Below are 14,666 nucleotides of genomic sequence, written 5' to 3'. Positions count from 1 at the left end.
TCTTTATTTCCAATTTTAATCTCTCTCTCTCTCTCTCTCTCTCTCTCTCTCTCTCTCTCTCTCTCTCTCATATTAAAGAAAATGTTGTTGTTTTCTGTCAATCTATTATTTACCTTCCTCCTCCTCCTCCTCTCCCTCCTCCTCCTTCTCTTTTTTTTATTCTGTATCTTCATCATTATCATCATCATCATCATCATCATTTTCTTTTTCATTTCTTCTTTTTTCTTGTTGTTGTTGTTGTTGTTGTTGTTGTTGTTGTTGTTCTTGTTCTTGTTCTTGTTCTTCTTTTTCTTCTTCTTTTTCTTCTTCTTCCTCTTCTTCTCTTCTTCTTCTTCTTCTCTACCTACCCTCCCTCCTCCTCCTTGCTCTTCACGTTCTTCCCCAGTGCCATCTTCCCTTTGTGGCTCAAGCCGTAAACAATGAGTGGCACTGATCGGCGCGCCACGTCAGCCCTTAGTGACATAGGAGGGATGTATCATTGTTACGAGGTCCATCACTCTGCCACACATAACAGCCGCTCCCCCACAAAACACATAACAGCCGCTCCCCCACAAAACATAACAGCCGCTCCCCCACCAAAAAAAACAGCCGCTCCCACACAACACATAACAGCCGCTCCCCACAAAACATAACAGCCGCTCCCCACAAAACACATAACAGCCGCTCCCCACAAAACATAACAGCCGCTCCCCACAAAACATAACAGCCGCTCCCCACAAAACATAACAGCGCTCCCCACAAAACATATCACAGCCGCTCCCCCAAAACACACATAACAGCCGCTCCCCCACAAAACATATAACAGCCGCTCCCCCACAAAACACATAACAGCCGCTCCCCCACAAAACATAACAGCCGCTCCCCCACAAAACACATAACAGCCGCTCCCCCACAAAACATAACAGCCGCTCCCCCACAAAACATAACAGCCGCTCCCCCACAAAGCATAACAGCCGCTCCCCCACAAAACATAACAGCCGCTCCCCCACAAAACATAACAGCCGCTCCCCCACAAAACATAACAGCCGCTCCCCCACAAAACACAGCCCGTCACTGCCCGAGCTCCTCTTTCCCCTCTGACGTAAGGGCTCCTCAGGGTGACACGACAGGAGGGGCGGCGGTCGTTCCCTCGGATTACCGTATCAGACAATACTCCCCCTCTATAAATCGGACAAGGCAGGTGTCAGTGAAATGGCGTTCTGCTGGTTTATGGACGAAGACGGACGGTGTGCCAGCCAGTTAAGGCATGCCGGGCGGCTGTCACCTGAATGCGGCGTTGTTATTCACGGGGCAGAGGTGTGTCTGTGCTGGCCGCAGGTGTAAAATGAGAATTGAATTTTTTTTTTTTTACAACAAAGGAGACAGTTCAAGGGCACAAAAAAGTAAACAATAATAAAAAAAAAAAGCCCGCTACTCGCTGCTCACAAAAAGAATCCAAAGAGGTGGCCGAAAGAGAGACATAATAATATGATAAAGTTCAAGTTTTCGGCTTTGGTCTTGACTTACGTAATTCAACTATTTCCCAAGTTGATCAGGGGTATATAAGGGTCGTATTGTAAGATATTTCCCGCCCAAGAACACATATTTGACAAGGCTTTCGTAGGAGTTGTGGGCATTTCCAGGAGTAGTTTTATGACCCTGGTGTTAGTTTGACCCTTCTTCTGTACCATGAACCTAAAGAAACACTCATTTGACAAGGCTTTCGTAGGAGTTGTGGGCATTTCCAGGAGTAGTTTTATGATCCTGGTGTTAGTTTGACCCTTCTTCTGTACCATGAACCTAAAGAAACACTCATTTGACAAGGCTTTCGTAGGAGTTGTGGGCATTTCCAGGAGTAGTTTTATGATCCTGGTGTTAGTTTGACCCTTCCTCTGTACCGTGAACCTAAGGAAACACTCATTAGAACTCGACTGACCCCCTCTTTGACCTTTAGAAATTGTTAATGTGAGAAGCGAGAGTGTCTTATAAATACCAACCTCAGACCCTCATCAAGGCTACGGCCGTGCAGAATGTTTTGTGTTATACGAGGGGCAGCGAGGGAGAGGCTTCACAAGGCTCCCTGAAGGTTGTTGATTCAGCAGTGTTGTTCTGGGTGGCATTTGGTAACGAGACTTGGTATTGGTAGATATTATTGAAGGAGAGGAAAGTTGGGGCGCCGGTGGCTGAGTAGATAGCGTGCCGGTGCCTTGGTTCGCGTCCCGCCCGGTGTCATAAGCTGGGGGTCAATGATGAATTGCGGGGGGCAGCATGAGCCAAGCAAGACGGCGCCATTCAAAATACTTACCTTCGCCACAATGGACTGGGGCAGACCATCAAACCCCAACAAGATAGCCTACCGGCGCCATAGGTGGAAACGTAAAAAAATAAAAAATAAAAAGTAGTAGCAGTCACTAATAACAGGGTATCAGGACACCTCTCCTCCCGAAACTGACCTCTCTTTTTGGACACTCCTTTGACCTCTATTCAGGAGCAGTAAGTAGCGGGCTTTTTTATATATTTTTCTTTACGGCCTTGAACTGTCTCCTTAGCAGTAAAAAAATAAAAATAATAATAATTTTTTTTCTCGGTTGAAGGACCTGAATCACCATCGGACTGAAAGAAAAAAATTGCAACTAATTTCTATATACAATAATTTCCCTTCACGCTGTCTAGTATGGCTGAACCTCACAGCAACAGGTTTGTAGCAAGCTTACTGAGCCATAACAATGCCTCAGCTCCTGGTTGCTGCTGCTAAGCGTGACCGCATGGCAGACAGGAAACAGAGGGTCATATTACAAGACACATCGCCACCTAAGAACACATATTTGACAAGTAGTTTTATGACCCTGGTGGTAGTGTAAGTCTTCTTCTGTACCATGAACCTGAAGAAACACTCATTAGAACACGACTGAGCCTCTGTTTGACCTTTAGAAATAGGTGAAGTGAGAAGCGAGAGTGTCTTAAAATACCAACCATAACGTTTACATTGTTTGAGTCGGGGCGGCATCATGGAGATATTTAGGCGTCGGGAAGCCGGCCACGTCGGAACACGAGAATGGCTCTCCTCAGTTAAGAAAGGGTGTGCAGGATCAGTAGAGCGTGCCTTTGTTTGGTAGAGATGACAGATTCCTGAGGTGCCGCGTGGAATGTCTCGGGGGCTTCGTGGTGCAGTGGTTAGCACACTCGGCTCACACCCGAGAGAGCCCGGGTTTGATTCCCGGGCGGAGTGGGCGGTTTTTCCGATGCCCTACGCCCCTGTCCACCCAGCAGTGAATGGGTACCAGGTATTAATCGGGGGTTGTGTCCCGTCTCCTGGGGTCTGTTTCCTTCTCCTATGATTCCTTCCCCTTCTGTCTCTCTCCGGCATATGACCACAGGTGTTGCGCCGACGAAACAAAACTTTCCAACTTTTCCGCGTGGAATGTCTAAAAATGTTCCGAGGTATTATTCGAGTATACCGCGGGCCCTCTTGTATGTACCAGCCACACACTTGGAGCGGCGTCGGCTGTCGAGCCACAGCCGCAGCCGTACATCGCAGCCCCGTGCCACAGCCTCAGGTTAAATTAAACCGTACTATGTGCCTTCCGCATAATGGCCGTCTAGCGAAGACATTCATAACCAGAGGCTACTTTCCGGTGGATCCTGATGGTCGGTCCAAGGCTTCTTCCCGGTGGGGCCTGATGGTCGGTCCAAGGCTTCTTCCCGGTGGGGCCTGATGGTCGGCCCAGCCCGTTCTGGCGCAGGCGAGTGTTTATAGTGGCGCCATCTTGCATTGGCTCATGCTGCCCTCCCGGAGCTCATCTTTAATGCTAGAATCTAGAGTCCGGGTTGATAGGTGGTCTTCTGGACAGCATGTGGGTAGTTTTAAGCCACTCGGCGGCGGCTGAAAAATCCCAGCTTGGTGGCACAGGGCGGGGATTGAACTCGCGTGGTCCTAAACGCGGCGCCGTCACGCTATCCATTCAGCCACCGCCTGTCGTGGATGGATTTCAGGGTGTAGCTAAACCTAGTTAGCGTATAATTATGCTTACAGAAGTTTCTTAGTATAAAGTGTGAAGTGTCCAGTCAAGGATCAGTAATTCCCTAACTGTTATATACAACCCCTTCGGCGAAAAGTATTCTAATGTAGGACCTGCAAAGTATCTTTAAAAAAATATGAGTCTTCGTGCAGCGAACGGAAGTATCTAGCGGAACTAAAGGAGCTTACCTCTCCCTGTGGTAAAGGGGAACCAAAAACCATGAAGCAACTCCTCGTCAACCTCTTCGCATATTTCTCGGTTTTGTATGTTTTTCCTTTTTACTGTACCGGCAAGTGGCTTTATCAGCATAGGAAAGCTTTAAAGTATCACAAAAATATCGTTCTGTGCACGAACCTTTGCTTCATTTTATTTTCAAATACTGAGGTTCCGGTGTGGCGACTTCTGCCATCCCGTGTTATGAGACATCCCATTCTGATCTGCGCATGCGCTGATGTTTACTAACCAGTGTGTTGATATTGTGGTTTGTCCAGGTAAGATGGCGGTAAGATTATCTCATTTATCACATATTAACCGACATACTAAGGGTGCAGGTTGTCTCATATATCACATTTACTGACATACTAGGGGTGCAGGATGTCTTATATATCACATTTACTGACATACAAGGGGTGTAGGTTATCTCATTTATCACATTTACTGACATACAAGGGGTGTAGGTTATCTCATTTATCCCATTTACTGACATACAAGGGGTGTAGGTTATCTCATTTATCACATTTACTGACATACAAGGGGTGTAGGTTATCTCATTTATCACATTTACTGACATACAAGGGTGTAGGTTATCTCATTTATCACATTTACTGACATACAAGGGGTGCAGGTTATCTCATTTATCACATTTACTGACATACAAGGGTGTAGGTTATCTCATTTATCACATTTACTGACATACAAGGGGTGTAGGTTATCTCTTTTATCACATTTACTGACATACAAGGGGTGTAGGTTATCTCTTTTATCACATTTACTGACATACAAGGGGTGTAGGTTATCTCTTTTATCACATTTACTGACATACAAGGGGTGTAGGTTATCTCTTTTATCACATTTACTGACATACAAGGGTGTAGGTTATCTCATTTATCACATTTACTGACATACAAGGGGTGTAGGTTATCTCATTTATCACATTTACTGACATACAAGGGTGGAGGTTATCTCATTTATCACATTTACTGACATACAAGGGTGTAGGTTATCTCATTTATCACATTTACTGACATACAAGGGGTGTAGGTTATCTCATTTATCACATTTACTGACATACAAGGGGTGTAGGTTATCTCATTTATCACATTTACTGACATACAAGGGGTGTAGGTTATCTCTTTTATCACATTTGCTGACATACAAAGGGTGCAGGAAGAAACTTTCATATTTCAAGCAGTTTTCAAATTCAAAACATACGTCATCATTTACTTAAAAAATAAATAAACTTGGGTGGGATGGATCACAATAGGCAGTCGAAATAAGACACGGTACCTTGTTGAAATTCATCCACCCTCTTTTTGTAACCAAAGCTCGCGCATGCGCAGATCAGTATGGGATGTCTCACAAGTCACAATCCGGGATGGCAGAAGTCGCCACACCGGTATTATTTTCATTAGCCAGGCAAATGCTTATACTAATCCTCGACGCTAGCTGAGTTTTATTTGTATTTTGAACCAATGTTTCTTGCCTTGGTAATTCATTGAAATGTTCCCGTTCTAGAGCACTGATATATAGTGCTGGCTTTCGAAAAATTTGAGAATCCATTTTTAGAACCTGAACACGGTAACTGTCACTGTTTTGAGTCTGGTAAACAGATTGGCTTCACAGCAACCAACTTAGTTCTGATATGATGCTGGAAGTGATTTTTCATAATCTCTGCATCAAAAATAGTATGTAAACTTTGTATCTCATCATATTTTAAGTGCTTTGATACGTGTAAAATACACTAATTATCTGGGTTTCTCAACTCGTTTGGGTCAAATTTTCCAACATTGCTAGTAAAGGCAACTTCATTGATGGACCTGAAAGCAGTTCTTTTTGATACCGGTCAGCGAACAACCTCCATACGTGTTCTTTCCGGAGAGGAGAAGCGATTCATTGATCATCTGGTTGTTATGATAGTGAAGGTCTCTGTCTTCCTCCAGATTTCAAAGAGATCCGTCATTTTATGAAGAAAAAAATGTCAAGAACTTCAGGCTTAAGGGACTATTACACTGGGCAAATTTTCCGTGGATCTCCAGTCAAACCACGATTTCCGCTGGCGTGGTTCTCGTGTTTCCGTGGTTGTCTGACGTGTCCACGATCTTCCAAAGCTACGGCAAATTTCACCGAAGGACGACGGTATTACTCACCATCATCATCAGCAGCAATAACAAGAAACAAATGAGAAACACGCCAGCGGAAATCGTGGTTTGACTGAAGATCCACGGAAAATATGCCTCTTTAGTGAACCAACTCAGCGGCGGCCCTACAGTGCAACACGAGGCTGAGTTTGGTATTATAAGACACCCTCGCGTCTCACTTCACCTATTTCTAAAGGTCAAAGAGGGGGTCAGTCGGGTTCTAGTGAGTGTTTCTTCAGGTTCATGGTACAGAAGAAGACTCACACTACCACCAGGGTCATAAAACTACCCCTGGAAACGCCCACAACTCCTACGAAAGCCTTGTCAAATATGTGTTCTTGGACTGTGAAATGTCTTATAACGCGACCCTCAGTGAGATTACGCATTTAAGGGAAGAAAAAGTCCAAGCTGTTATAGAAACCTAATGCTCTTCATACCCCCAGAATACAATATTATCTTAACACCAATTAGGTTCTCCCCACTCCTTGGTTGTAGAAGTATTAAAATTTCTCGTAAAAAAACTTGAGTATAAATATATAACCATGAAAAAAAGTTAAATTGTGGAAGCGAAGACTGTGGGAGCCAGAAGCATCCTCTGGTGGCCGGCCGGGTAACTAACCACATAAACAAACACCCGTCACTCCTCTCCCTGCTCCCCTGCCTCCCTCGCTACACCACGGAGAGTGTAAATATATTCCCAAGATACACTAACACGCCGCCTTAAATGACTGCCATCTACAAAGGGGCAAAGGGACGGGAGATAGGGGGATAAAAAGGGGGAGGAGGATATGTCGCACGGCTGGCAGCGCGGTCAGAGTGGTGGCGGGAAGAAAGTCGTACATCACGGAGGCGACCGAGCGTAGCAGACATTCAGACACACGCCGCCACGCTACCTTCGCCAAAGAGGGTCGGGGGTTGGGGGAGAGAGGGGGGGGGGGGGAGGAAAGAGCGGCAGAGGGGATAAATACTCTACTTAAGGGCTAGGAACCTTTACTTTCTTACCTAAGCAATGTATGTGGCGTTGCACCGGCGGAGTTTCTACTGCGGCAATAATTTCTGGTACTTTGCGCATTGCCTCGGCGACTCTCTCCGACTCTACGGCCCCACGTGAATGCTTAATGGTTGTTACTGTTTCTTTTAGCGGGGATAGTTATGGTACGGTGGCGGGTATGAATGTACGAGATTTTATTACGGTGGCGGGTTTGAATGTACGAGATTTTATTACCATGGCGGGTTTGAATGTACGAGATTTTATTACCATGGCGGGTTTGAATGTACGAGATTTTATTACCATGGCGGGTTTCAATGTACGAGATTTTATTACCATGGCGGGTTTGAATGTACGAGATTTTATTACCATGGCGGGTTTCAATGTACGAGATTTTATTACCATGGCGGGTTTGAATGTACGAGATTTTATTACCATGGCGGGTTTGAATGTACGAGATTTTATTACCATGGCGGGTTTGAATGTACGAGATTTTATTACCATGGCGGGTTTGAATGTACGAGATTTTATTACCATGGCGGGTTTGAAAGTACGAGATATGCGCTTCATTGGCCCCTGAGCATGTGTTGGTCGGGAACCCATCATCTAAAAGCACAGGGGGAGTGTGTCATCCTGGCTACTACAGTTTACCTTCCCGAAGCTTACAGGTACCCACTTAACGACCAGCCCGAAAAGTAAGATGGAACAAGTGTGAATGTGTGTGGGGGGTGAAGGGGGTGGCGGTTTGCATGGTGATTGCTCAGGTGGGGATTCGAACCCAGGCTCAAAGATTCATAGCTAGGTGTGCTAACCACCACACCACGGAGCCCTTGCATATTAATAAGAAAAGAACTAAATTAAACGTTGATCATTCGGGGTCGTAATTTCAGGGAGGACAAGGAGGGGTATAGACCCTTCAATGTTTTTTTTTGCTTTTTTTTTATTTCCCCAACTTAAGCATGCTCTCTCTCTCTCTCTCTCTCTCTCTCTCTCTCTCTCTCTCTCTCTCTCTCTCTCTCTCTCTCTCTCTCTCTCTCTCTCTCTCTCTCTCTCTTTTTTTCTTTATTTATTTTTAAATCTTACATATCTCTCTCTCTCTCTCTCTCTCTCTCTCTCTCTCTCTCTCTCTCTCTCTCTCTCTCTCTCTCTCTCTCTCTCTCTCTCTCTCTCTCTCTCTCTCTCTCTCTCTCTCTCTCTCTCTCTCTTCTTTTTTCCTTATTTTTTATGTACAATTGAATACATCTCTCTCTCTCTCTCTCTCTCTCTCTCTCTCTCTCTCTCTCTCTCTCTCTCTCTCTCTCTCTCTCTCTCTCTCTCTCTCTCTCTCTCTCTCTCTCTCTCTCTCTCTCTCTCTCTCTCTCTCTTCTTTATTTATTTTTACATATTGCAATTGAATACATCTCTCTCTCTCTCTCTCTCTCTCTCTCTCTCTCTCTCTCTCTCTCTCTCTCTCTCTCTCTCTCTCTCTCTCTCTCTCTCTCTCTCTCTCATAAACCCATGATGCCCTTTAGCCCTCCCCAAAAAATCTGGCTAAATTACAAGCCTGACATTGGATGGAATTGTTCATGGTACATTTTTTAATACCTCAACCACTTTCAGAATTTCGAACTTCTATTTTAAAACGAATTTCTCTTTCCTTTTAAACTAGCCTCCAAGCTTTTTTTATGGTTCATCTTCTTTCCCCTCATTTCCCACATGTTTCCTCCCCCTCCTCCTCCTCCTCCTCCTTCGTCTCCTCCTACCTCACACGTCGCGGGAAGATCAATTATATAAGAATTAAGAGGAGCGTCATAGATCACAGTAATAGTTTCCTGAGGTACCCTTTACATCAGACGGGGAAAGAGGGGAGGAGGAGGAGGAGGAGGAGGAGGAGGAGGAGGAGAAAGAGGAAGAAGATCAGGGGTAGGAGAGGGAGGAGGAAGATCAGGTAGAGGAAAAGGAGAAGGAGGAGGAGGAAGACAAGGGGTATGAGGAGGAGGAGGAGGAAGAAGAAGAAGAAGAAGAAGAGGAAGATCACGGGGTAAAGAAGGAGGAGGAAGATCAGGGAGAGGAAAAGGAGAAGGAGGAGGAGGAAGACAAGGGGTATGAAGAGGAGGAGGAGAAAGAGGAAGAAGAAGAAGAAGAGGAAGATCACGGGGTAAAGAAGGAGGAGGAAGATCAGGGAGAGGAAAAGAAGAAGGAGGAGGAGGAAGACAAGGGGGAAGAGGAGGAGGAGAAAGAGGAAGAAGAAGAAGAAGAAGAGGAAGATCACGGGGTAAAGAAGGAGGAGGAAGATCAGGGAGAGGAAAAAGAGAAGGAGGAGGAGGAAGACAAGGGGTATGAGGAGGAGGAGAAAGAGGAAGAAGAAGAACAAGAAGTAGAAGAAGAGGAAGAGGAAGATCACGAGGTAAAGAAGGAGGAGGAAGATCAGAGGAGGAGAAAGAGAAAAAGGAGGAGGAGGAGGAGGAGGAGGAGGAGGAGGAGGTGGGTGTAAGGAAGCTATAATAGTATTCATAATTCAAGATAATTAGACCACAGATACCGAGTGCCAAGTGTGTGTGTGTGTGTGTGTGTGTGTGTGTGTGTGTGTGTGTGTGTGTGTGTGTGTGTGTGTGTGTGTGTGTGTGTGTGTGTGTGTGTGTGTGTGTGTGTGTGTGTGTGTGTGTGTGTGTGTGTGTGTGTGTGTGTGTGTGCCGTCTCTCTCTCTCTCTCTCTCTCTCTCTCTCTCTCTCTCTCTCTCTCTCTCTCTCTCTCTCTCTCTCTCTCTCTCTCTCTCTCTGCTGCTGTCAAAATAAATATAAGAATCAGAAACAGTAAAGCAGAAGACTCTTTTTACTCCTCCTCCTCCTCCTCCTCCTCCTTCGCCTCCCCCCTTCCTCCTCCTCCTCATTCTTCAACCCAGAGAGAGAGAGAGAGAAGGCTGAATTGTATCTTTCTTTTGTGGAGTTTTTGTTTTTGTTTCGTATTTAGTCTGCAGTCCATCTCTCTCTCTCTCTCTCTCTCTCTCTCTCTCTCTCTCTCTCTCTCTCTCTCTCTCTCTCTCTCTCTCTCTCTCTCTCTCTCTCTCTCTCTCTCTCTCTCTCTCTCTCTCTCTCTCTCTCTTCATTCTCTAAGCTTTGTCCCCTTTCTTTTTTTTCTCCCCATTCCTGTTCCTTCCTTCCTTTCTTCATTCCTCCCTCCATCATTCCTTTCCTCTATTCTCCCTCATTCGTCTTCTCCACCTCCCTCAATCACCTCTTCCTTCTTCTCTCTCCTCTCATTTTCTCATTTGTTCTCTTGTCTCCCTCTTTCGCAGTCTCTCCTTTTCTCTTTACCTTTTCTCTCTTCTCCCTTATTCCCCTCCTCCACCCTCCTTCCATCCCTTCTTTTATAGTCTTCCCTGTCTCTGGCACTCATATTTTCCCTCCTTCCTCTTTATCATTCTCCCAACCCGCCTTCTCTTCCTTTCGCTTCCTTCCTCATCCTTTTCTCCCTCCTTCAGAAATATGCATTCACTAACTAAAATGTTCGTCACTCTAGAGTTCAGAGCGAGACAGTCTTTACCCAACAATAAACTCTTTCCCTCCCTCCTTCCCCTCCTCCCTTCCTCTCCTTCCCAGGGGGCTTCGTGGTGCAGTGGTTAGCACACTCGGCTCACAACCGAGGGCGGAGTGGAAAAAATTGGGCGGCTTTTCCGATACCCTACGCGCCTGTCCACCCAGCAGTGAATGGGTACCAGGTATTAATCGGGGTTGTGTCCCGTCTCCTGGGGTCTGTTCCCTTCTCCTATAATTCCTTCCCCTTCTGTCTCTCTCCGGCATATGGCCACAGATGTTGCGCCGACTAAACGAAACTTTCCAACTCTCCTCAAACTTTCTCCCTCCCTCTTTCCTTCTTCTTCCGTCTCTTCCCTCCCTCTTTCCTTCTCCTTCGTCTCATCAAACTCTCTTCCTTTCCTCTCTTTCCTCCTCTCAAACTTCCTCCCTCCCTCTTCTCTCCTCCCTCTCCTCTCCTCCCCTTCTCCTCTCCCCATCAACTCCCCCCCTCCTCTCCCTTTCTTCCTTTCTCCCCCCCCCCTCTCTCTCTCTCTCTCTCTCTCTCTCTCTCTCTCTCTCTCTCTCTCTCTCTCTCTCTCTCCAGTCTTTTTTCCATTCTTTTCTCGAATTGATCCTTCCCTCTCCTTCCCAGCCCTTCCTTTCCCTTCCTTTCCCTTCCTACAGTGGACGAGGGGGCGGGAGAAGGGAAAAGGGTGATCATGAGAGACAGACAGACAGACAGACCAGACAGACAGACAGACAAGTATTAAGAAGTAGAGGAGATAAGAAGCAAGGAGAATTAAAAGAAAGAAGAAGAAAGGAAGGAAGAAACACGACTCGGGCAGACAAGAGATGGAAGGGTAGATAGTTTGTACAAATGATCGAAACTTGATAGAGATAAATGCATACCGAGATAGCGAAACGAAGGGAGAAGGGACGGAAGGAGGGATGGAGGGGAGAGGATGGTATGGAGGGGTAAAGGAGAGGGGAGAGCTTAGGTAAGGAATGAGAGGAGGGATGGAGGTAATGTCGAGAGGCTGGAGGTAAGGAAGGGAAGGTGAGGGGGCCAGCGTGTGTGGCAGCGTGCCCCAAATGCTTGTCTGACACTTCCCTCACTCACCCCCGACTGATGGCCTCACCACCGCCACCACCACCACCACCACTACTACTACTACTACTACTACTACTGCTACTACTACTACTACTACTACTACTTTTTTTTCTACTACATATAAGATACCTCCACCCGTGTTTATTTTCCCGACACATAATCAGGGAGGCCTACTGCTACTACTACTACTACTACTACTACTACTACTACTACTACTACAACTACTTCTACTCCTACTTTACTTTGGTGCCTTTTTCAGAATCTCTCTCTCTCTCTCTCTCTCTCTCTCTCTCTCTCTCTCTCTCTCTCTCTCTCTCTCTCTCTCTCTCTCTCTCTCTCTCTCTCTCTCTCTCTCTCTCTCTCTCTGCGCCTCACTTCCCTGTTTATCGCCTTGTTCCTCCCTGTCTCTCCTTTTCGTGCCTCTCTCTCTCTCTCTCTCTCTCTCTCTCTCTCTCTCTCTCTCTCTCTCTCTCCTTAATTCCTCTTTATCTACGCTTCCTCTCTTTTCCTTCTCTCCCTTCCCTTTCTTTCAAACACGTCTTATCTCCCTTCTTCTTTTATTTTCTCCAACTTTTTTTCCCTTCCCGAGTTGTAACAGGAATTTCTATCAGTGCCACCTCTCACACCACATAGCCACTTCCACCTCTCCACCACACGAACACTCCACTGTCACTCTGTTCCACCGTCACCGCGAAATCACACACCAACAATGCCCCGCCTACTATATCTCATCACTGTCAATGCTATCATATCCAGCACCTCCCTCACTCCCATGTTCTTTCTCCCATGATATACCCACTCCCACCACCACCCCCACTAACCACTACCACCATTGTCTTCTTAAAATCCACCTAAGCTTCCACTTCCCTCACCAGTATTATAAGTAGATGTTTTTAAATTCCTTATTGGTATTTATTAAAACCTAACCTAACTTGTCCCATTACCAACCCTTCCCCTATCCACCAGTCCCATTACCAACTCTTCCCCTATCCACCAGTCCCATTACCAACTCTTCCCCTATCCACCAGTCCCATTACCAACCCTTCCCCTATCCACCAGTCCCATTACCAACTCTTCCCCTATCCACAAGTTCCATTACCAACCCTTCCCCTATCCACCAGTCCCATTACCAACCCTTCCCCTATCCACCAGTCCCATTACCAACCCTTCCCCTATCCACCAGTCCCATTACCAACCCTTCCCTATCAACCAGTCCCATAACCAACTCTTCCCTATCCACAAGTTCCATTACCAACCCTTCCCTATCCACCAGTCCCATTACCAACTCTTCCCTATCCACCAGTCCCATTACCAACCCTTCCCTATCCACCAGTCCCATTACCAACCCTTCCCTATCCACCAGTCCCATTACCAACCCTTCCCTATCCACCAGTCCCATTACCAACCCTTCCCTATCCACCAGTCCCATTACCAACCCTTCCCCCATCCACAAGTCCCATTACCAACCCTTCACCTATCCACCAGTCCCATTACCAACCCTTCCCCTATCCACCAGTCCCATTACCAACCCTTCCCCTATCCACAAGTCCCATTACCAACCCTTCCCCTCTCACCTAACCTAACCTAACCTAACCTAACTTAATAGTGATGTGGCCAGCTGAGAATTATAAGAGCTGGATTTCCATAGTTAAAAGTCGACATGTTACAAACTCAGTCGTAAATAATGATATAAAAAAATCAACAAAATCAACTAACCGCGCCTTGAAAAACGGGTAAAAACAAAACAAATGAGCCGCATTATTGTTGATGAAAAGTAATACGACACAAAAAAATCGGGGGTAAGAACATAAGAACATAAGAACGTAGGAGTCTGCAAGAGGCCGGTAGGTCTGTACAAGGCAGCTCCTTTGAACCTAAGCTCCCGTGTATCTAACCCCACCTAATATCGCTGTCCATGAATTTATCTAATCTATTTTTGAATGTGACAATTGTATTGGCACTCACCACATGACTGCTAAGCCTATTCCACTCATCCACCACCCTATTAGTAAACCAATTTTTGCCTATGTCCCTGTTGAATCTGAATTTATCCAGTTTAAACCCATTACTTCGTGTCCTACCCGGTTCTCTTACCAACAAAACCTTATGAATGTCTCCCTTATTAAAGCCCTTCATCCATTTATAAACCTCGATCATGTCTCCACGCACCCTTCGCCTTTCTAGAGAATGCAAGTTTAACTGTTTGAGTCTTTCCTCGTATGGCAAGTTTCTCAACCCCTGAATCATCTTAGTCATCCTCCTCTGCACCGATTCTAACATTTTGATATCCATTCTATAGTAAGGTGACCAGAACTGAACCGCATAGTCAAGATGAGGTCTAACTAATGCTAAATATAGTTTGAGGAAGACTTCAGCGCTTCTGTTGCTTACGCTCCTTGAAATAAATCCCGGTACCCTATTAGCTCGATTTCTAGCTTGAATGCATTGTGCCCTTGGACGGAGATCAGAGCTCACTAAGACCCCTAAATCCCTCTCGCACCCAGGTATTATGCACACGACTCCACGACCAACACCATTACCACCACCACCTAATCAAACCACGAGTCTTGCTTCCAAAATCACATTATATCCTTACAGCCATGATTGCCACGCCGCTTAACATTGCTATACCACCACCGCCACCACCACCACCACCACGATAGTCATTAGATTCAACAGAAGTTATGACAGATGCAAAAATTGAATGATCATATCCTG

At 45.9% G+C, this 14,666-nt stretch overlaps 1 protein-coding gene and 1 long non-coding RNA gene across 2 annotated transcripts in view; both read left to right on the top strand.

Annotated features, from left to right (window-relative positions):
• Positions 1-14,666, top strand: part of LOC127002545 (uncharacterized) — a 28,484-nt gene that overhangs the window by 8,740 nt on the left and 5,078 nt on the right. The window lies entirely within an intron of this gene.
• LOC127002337 (uncharacterized) lies at positions 4,615-5,348 on the top strand. The gene is made up of 3 exons (XR_007755976.1): positions 4,615-4,794; positions 5,086-5,169; positions 5,210-5,348. It is a non-coding gene; the product is annotated as an uncharacterized LOC127002337 (long non-coding RNA).

The sequence above is a fragment of the Eriocheir sinensis genome, chromosome 23 (assembly GCF_024679095.1).
Source record: "Eriocheir sinensis breed Jianghai 21 chromosome 23, ASM2467909v1, whole genome shotgun sequence".
NCBI classification, from domain to species: Eukaryota; Metazoa; Arthropoda; class Malacostraca; order Decapoda; family Varunidae; genus Eriocheir; species Eriocheir sinensis.
The sequence above is the reverse complement of the archived record's forward strand: the minus strand, read 5'-3'. Positions and strand labels throughout refer to the sequence as shown.